The 7,533-nt window shown below is 33.3% G+C and overlaps 1 pseudogene; it reads left to right on the top strand.

Moving 5' to 3' along the window:
• The first annotated feature begins 5,512 nt into the window (after positions 1-5,512).
• Positions 5,513-6,734, top strand: LOC130894539 (uncharacterized; annotated as a pseudogene).
• The last annotated feature ends 799 nt before the right edge of the window (positions 6,735-7,533 follow it).

Below are 7,533 nucleotides of genomic sequence, written 5' to 3'. Positions count from 1 at the left end.
TTATAGCTTGTACGAATAGAAGACGTACGGACATGGCAGGTTGAGTGAATTGGTAAGTGAGAATAAACTACATTTTAATAAATGAACTTCCAATACTGATGAAGCCTGATATACGGTTTAGTTCAACTGTGGGTGAATGGATCAGTGTAAAAATAGAGTTATTTGAATATAAACTTGTACACTTCTGATAGCTCCCAAAGATCCTAGTACAGATGTACACAAGGTACAAAGACTGGCTTGCATATGTGTAACTAGGGCCATGAAATTATGTCCAAAACTGCCTTAGGGGTGATTATTAATTTATCCCCTCTCCACCTAGTACTGGAAAGCCTGGCAGAAAAAACATGAATCACCAAAAAAACTGTCTCTAAATAATGACCAAATTTCAAACTTGGGACATGCCTCTGGATAATATATCGAAAAAGTTAAGCTTTGAGAAAAAAGTCACCTAAATACTTAGCTGAAAGTATGGGCAACAGCAAGCATTTCTAAAACAGAAGTACAATCTAGTGAATAACTATCACAAACAAGAGTTCATCATCCTGTCCGATATCCAGGGTGTCATTAGAGCTTAAAGCTCCAATATCATAAAATCCAAATTAGTTTGGGATTGCCTAGAAAAATAAACGAGCTAGGCAAGAAAAATGAAGCCCTGCAATGTAATCCAGGCCACACCGGAGTGAAGGGAAATGAAATAGCTGATAAGCTCACCAAAGCGGCATGGGACCTAAGCCCTTCTGTGGTATTAGATACAGAACCATGGAAGAAGTACTAGAAAAGAAGGTAGATAGGAGCAAAACCAATTATTATTGGAATAATGAGTAGGAGCTGAGACAGGCAAAGACTTTCATGAGAAACTATAACCAGAGAATATCTGCTTAATGTATCAACCTAAGTAAGAACAGTCTACGAATACTAACAGGAGTCCTATCGTGGCACTGTCGTCTCAATAGACACCTGAAGACACTAGACTTTGATACACAGAGGACGAAACCCCTATCCACAATAAAGTTCTCTGTTAGTTACCTTCAAAATGAGATGAATAACAGTTGTAAACACTGGGCTCCCCATTGTCACAGCAAGATAGGGAATAGAATAAATCCTTTGAGTCGCAGTGTGTATGATTGCCCAATATCTACAATCATACATACATTAGAATGATATGTTTGAAAAGTATCTCATCAGCTTGGAGTTTCGAGAATAACATTGTGTTGATAATATCAGACGGCATTAAGGCAAACATTTGAGAGGGACAGCTCATCTATAATATTATTACACTGAATTACACCATTTATAGAGCTATTTAAGACATCATTTGCAAAATTTTCCATTGAATTTGATTGAATTTGAAAACGTGAACTAAATGTAATATCCCTAGATCGAAAAAGTACTGCAAAACTTGGTGCAGATATTGAATTCCGTTAAATTGGCTGTGGACTCGGAAATATCACTTACACGCGCCGCTATAGTGTCGGTTCTACTCAAAACGATCAGAAGAGATAGAAGACTATTTCCATTTTGCAAATTTTCACAAAATCCTGTCATCATCACATCGAGTGAATTGTCTAATGCTATAAAAGCAAGCCTACTAGTATATTTTTTTAAAACTATTATCTTTAAGACAAATACACTTCATGATAATGATAATACCACGCTGCACTAAATGACTGTCACTTCTTTCAAAACGCAGTTGTCTGGCGCCATTGATAACGTATATATAATATAGATACAGGCAGAGATACAACCTCTTATGTTGAATACCATTACAATCTGTTAATCATCAAGAGAAATGATACAGTGTCCCTTATTTTACCCTCCATTAAGGTATGGTCTCGGATTGTCTCGAAAATACCTCCTTCTTCTTCTCATGCCGTCTTCTCATTGAAAGTTGGCAACCATATTTCTGTAGCAGTAGGTATTTGCGTAAGATGTGTCCTATGTAAGATGTAACTTAATAATTACAGCTTTCTCTTGCGACCAATGCGTCTTAGTACTTCGTCGTTGGTGATTCTGCGAGTCCAGGGTATTTTCACAATGCCTCTATAGAGCCATATTTTAAATTCCTCAAGTTTTTTGATCATTTGAGCTTTTAGGGTCCAAGTTTCCACTCCGTACAGTAAGTAGTACTGACCACACATAACATCCATAATGTACCCACCTAACTTCAATTAATTATTGTATTTGTTAGGTTTATTGTACATTGACCACTTTTAATGGGAATCAACATCATAGTTAAGCGTTTTCAAGTGTCACTTAGACACTTGAAGTTCAATTACCGTATCAAATTACTTACTTTTATTTTTTATTGATGTGACTCTAGCTACCATAAATTTAATTACCTATATATTTTGTCTACAATAGGATTATGGTATTTGAAGCGGTTTGTGAACAGATACGAAGTTCTTAATAATTTGTCATCAGTCGAGTACGGTAGCCGGATTATTGTTACCAAGTTTAATCAATTATACTCTTGCATAAAAAATAGTTTTTTTTTTCAAAGAGATTATAATGTTATAATGCAAAGAATATGGTCAACCAACATTGGTTAGGCCGACGATACACATATATTACAGTAAAGAAAATTTAATGAAAAAACAATTTCACGTAATTATTTGCCTATTTTATAAACAGCTTAAAATCTGTCAATAACACCAACTTTTACAAATAGCCGAAAGGCTTTTTCTGTTGCCGGGATTTTCGTTACAAAAGCAAAAAATAGGATATCCTATCGGTTTCTTAACGACTTGATATTTCTGGAAGCTTTTTTCATTGATAAACATAATAAATTATAAAAATTAATGAGCATTGACGTCTTCTATTGTTCTAATTTTTTAACATAAAAAGAAGGCTTCTTTTCGCTTGAAGATGGGAAAAGTTTATTTAATTATTCAGAAGAAGAATGAGGTAAAGTTTTTTATATTAATGACTGTACGTAAATGGTTTAAGACAGTGTTATTTTTTCTATCCAAATCAGAAGATTACGCCTAAACTGTTGATTTCACATATTTAAGAAGAAACTGTTATATTTTTATAAGTTGCGCGAATTTCAATATTAATCTACGAATGTATATGTCAAAACCAAAGAACAAGCTATATATTTGGAAATTTATCTTTTCTGTTCACAAAAACTTGCATATTTTCTGGGTACATCATGATAAGAACAAAGAACTCTGAAAAATAAATGCAATATGTATTTGATAGAAAATATAATGGAAGACGTGTTTTTTCAGAGAATTCATACATCAAATTTCTCTATTAATCGATCAGTTTTGCTTCTCGTTTAAATCACCCCAAGTTCTTCACAAATTACATTACATAATAATCTTTAATTATATTGTAATCAAACATAAAAAGCAAACATTGAAATATGGGAGAAGTTTAACAATAAAAACTAAAATTGAACAAAACTGATCACAAACATTTGGAAACAACAAGATAATTTTCAAATTTCCATAAACAATCAGGCTACGCGACATTTTTCGGAAAAAATGTAATTTGAGTAATTTGATGTGGATCGTTACCGACTCCTTGGGCGCTTCAGCACAATACAATGAGGGAACTAACACAGATTTTCAAAAAAATTATGGTTCTTCCAATATTAATTGCAGATTATAAAAACTCTTGCCGAAAATATTTTGTTTGATCTACCAGATCATACCGATAAAAATAATAAAAGAAAAAAAAACATTTTAATTCCAAAATATCTTTATAAATATAATGGTAGTCAGAATCGTCTGAATTAGAGTCATCATTTGATTGAAATATTGAGGGTTTTAGAGAGGGTGATACCTTATACTTATATTTTGCTCTTTGATAAATGTTCAACACAGTTTTTTTTTCTTCACGAGTTTCACAAGTTTTACTCAGTTCTGGAGACTGATCACATTTTCGTATCCGATTTTACGTTAGCCCATATTAACTCTATAGGGTTAATTAAGCAATAGTAAGGAGGTAGTCTAAGCAGAGTTTGTCGATTTAATAAATTTCTTCTAACTTTATATCTTTAATAACATTAAGCAATTCTTTTTTTTGTTGGGCCGTTTTCACGATCTTGAGTAGCTTTGTCAGCTGATTCCAGTTTGTTTTTATATGTTTTTCGGCAGCAACCCCTTTCGTCACTATTCGAGAAATGAAAAATTTATTTACTCTAGTTGATTCAGCATTTTTTATTATGATTGCATTATCATATTGCTGAATATTTTCCTTTTTTAAAGATTCAAATATATTTGAAATAACTTGCTATACTTATGTCCCCCTATTGGGGCTCCATTAAATAGCAGAAATATATACCCGTAGCTAATAGTAGCTAATACGCATACCAAACAACTTCTCTCTTCAACTTTCCGAAAAAAGGTTTTTAAGGTGAACCCCTTTTTTGGTCTCTGGGAACTGGACTAGTAGTTACGAAAGGGGTTGCTGTGGATCATTCACAGAACCGGAAAACATTTAAAGAAAAACTTCAATCAGTTTACAAAGCTACTACTACCACCACAAGATTACTTGCATGATATAAGTTCTAATAGACACATAATTTCGATTGGGTTGACAACAGTGAGAATTGCTGTTTGAATAAAGACTTAAAGAAAAGTCGAAACGTCAAATTTTATCTTTCTTCCAAAAATTATTTTAAAATCAAAGAGACCTCAATTCAAGAACATAGATGAGGTAACTACCCCTATGGTAGATCAAACAAAATTGTCGGCAAGGGTTTTATAATCTTCAAATGATATTGCAAAAATTATACAAAAATGCCTATATTCGACCTTCTTCCCTTTTCTGCTTTTTACGCTACTTAGAAATATATGAGCTGACGCAATAACTGATGAAAATCTGATCACTTCAAAAACATGAGTTGTGACTTGATTAAGCGTGCTTTGATATTTAATAACGTATCATAGTAATATGTAGGGTCTATTCGAAATAACGAGGTAGAAATTTCCATAACACGAATAAATTTCTGTTAACACGACACGTGTTAAATATCTGTCCGTAGATTGAGAGAAGAAGTTTGTTCTTAAGTTGTCTGTATCTAATATTTGTTCTACCAACCTGAGAATTACAAACAGCGTTCACGAATAATTGAGCTATCTCACATTTGTAACCTCATTTGGCCAAAGGGTCGTATCAATAATTTATATTACACATAATTGTCATGAAATTTGTGAAAACAGAATTCAATTATTGAGTTTCTTACTCTACAGACAAATAAATAAACAGGAAGTAAATTTAAATAATGTGGTAATAAATTCAATGAAACATGCATCTATTTATCAGTAAGGTGAAACTAAGTCTCTTATAGAGCAGCTTTTTTGTAGATTGTGTTTAATATTAATGAGCAAATAAGAATGGAGATATCAAATTAACATTACTAAAATAAAATATCTCTCTTAAATTATTCTCCAGCCTTCACAAAACAACTAAAAGAAAGTTTAGAATTATAGAAAATGCATTAATAACATTACATACAAATTGCACTTAGGATACTCATTTTAGAGAAAGCCCCAAAGCAACAATGCGTAAGCAAGTGTACAGTAGTGGACGAATAAAATGGGCTATGAATACCTCTCAATCGTTTAAGTCGCCAGGAGTAGATAGAATCTTCCAACCCCTTCTTAAAAAGGACCAAAAAGGAATCCTATCCCGCATTAGTCGGGTATACACCTGAACTCCGGAGAAAGGACAAAGTTATTTTTATATGAAAAGCAGGAAAAAGAGTCACCATACCTTCCAGTTTTCCAGATCAATCAGCCTCGCATAGTTTTTATTTGCACTAAGATGTGAACAGCTGTCGATAACTAAGGGTGTGAGGACCAAAATTTTATACAATTTCAAACAGCTTAACTAGGAAAGTTGTTGTTGACTGAGAATGTTCCAGTTGTCAAATGCCTCAAGTAGAAGTTCAGTTTCAAGTATGGAAAGTCTGAAAGAAAAAAAACGATGTAAAATAATTCCCAAGTTTTATGAATAGAATCAAGATCAAGCAGAAAAAGACAAAAAAAGCCAAAAAAGAAGAGAGAAGCTTTGGTTAAAGCGGCTCAAGGAAAACTTGGAGTCAGTTTGCGACAATTACGCAAAAAATTCAAAATCGATAATGTAATGTCTTCAAGAGGTCATAGAAGAGCAGCTAGAAGGAATATTAGCGGAAAATCATGATATTGGTCAAGAAATTCCATTTCCGATATGCAGTACTTGTTCCAATTCTGTGAATGAAGAAGGTTACGATGTTTGCAACCCATGTTCGGAAAATATTTGCAGTTTTTGCTCTAGAAACAGAAACATAGCAATGGTAAGGAAAGCTGCTCATGATTGATTACAGCTACAGGCAAAACGAATGAAAGTAATACCAGATAGCACTCATCCAAAACGGAAAATCGGATCAACTGTAAGAATTCCTGATCCAGACGTCGATCGAGGCAGAGGAGATGCTAAGTCAGTTTTAGCTGTAGTACTGGAAGTCACAGAAGATTGGAACTAAACAAGGAGTGATTTCAAAATACTGTAGCCGTTCAGATTTTAGTACGTGCCCTGCTAACATTTTGAAAATTAAAGTAGTTTCCAAAGACAGGGAAATCCCTCTTAGATCGGTGGCTACTGCTCAATTGATAGGACATGGGCAAGGTTTTAAAAAGTGTAATTATAAAGGTAAATATCAATCAAAGAAATGTGCTTGTCGAAAAGCTGAAGTATTATATAATTCTAACTACCATAATAGCTTAATTTGTACAAACAAATAAAAAAAAATGAAATGTCCTGATTTGTATTCTTTACGTACGTATTTGCAGGTATAACTCATTTCTGTAATGAATAAATAAAAAAAAATGTGATTAAATATCTCAGAAATATGGCGTAGCTGCAGCTGGGCCGTATATAAATAGACTAGACCTTTGACAAACGGACTAGATAGTTCACATATAGACTAATATCCTCAGTCCTTTTCTATACGGACCAGTCTTTTTATATATGATCTATTTTTCACGGTCTGTAACATATACATACATACAATCATGATAATAATGATCTCAATAAATTCAATATTTCTTTTAGTCACAACTCAAATTATAGATAAGTGAATGAAGTTTATATTTCAGATGAATGAATGGCAAAAAATCAATAACATTCAATAATAATGTACTAGCTTCAAATTTGTCTACAATGATAAATAGGTGGTGGGTAGTTGATGATGAATATAAAATCAGCAGATGGGAACCTTTCTGAGAAATGGACGATCCATTAGCTCATTCACGCATTCACGAAGTGAATATTGTGCTTACTGTTTGGTGTTTTATGTCCTACTTTTCCCGCTTTCACTTTTACCCTACCCTACCAACATTAATCTGAATAAACCCTGAACGCTAACTAAAACTAATAAAGGCACTTCTTCAGGTTTTAATATTCACCCCTACTTGTGGAATATTGTCTCATAACAACGCCACAAACAGAGGCGTTTCTGAGAAGGATGAATAATGAGTAGGTAGGAAGCTCTCGAAAATAATTATTTATCAGATTTTGTTGTGACTGACACGTGATGAATCT

This window comes from Diorhabda carinulata, chromosome 5 (genome assembly GCF_026250575.1).
Source record: "Diorhabda carinulata isolate Delta chromosome 5, icDioCari1.1, whole genome shotgun sequence".
NCBI lineage: Eukaryota > Metazoa > Arthropoda > Insecta > Coleoptera > Chrysomelidae > Diorhabda > Diorhabda carinulata.
The sequence above is the reverse complement of the archived record's forward strand: the minus strand, read 5'-3'. Positions and strand labels throughout refer to the sequence as shown.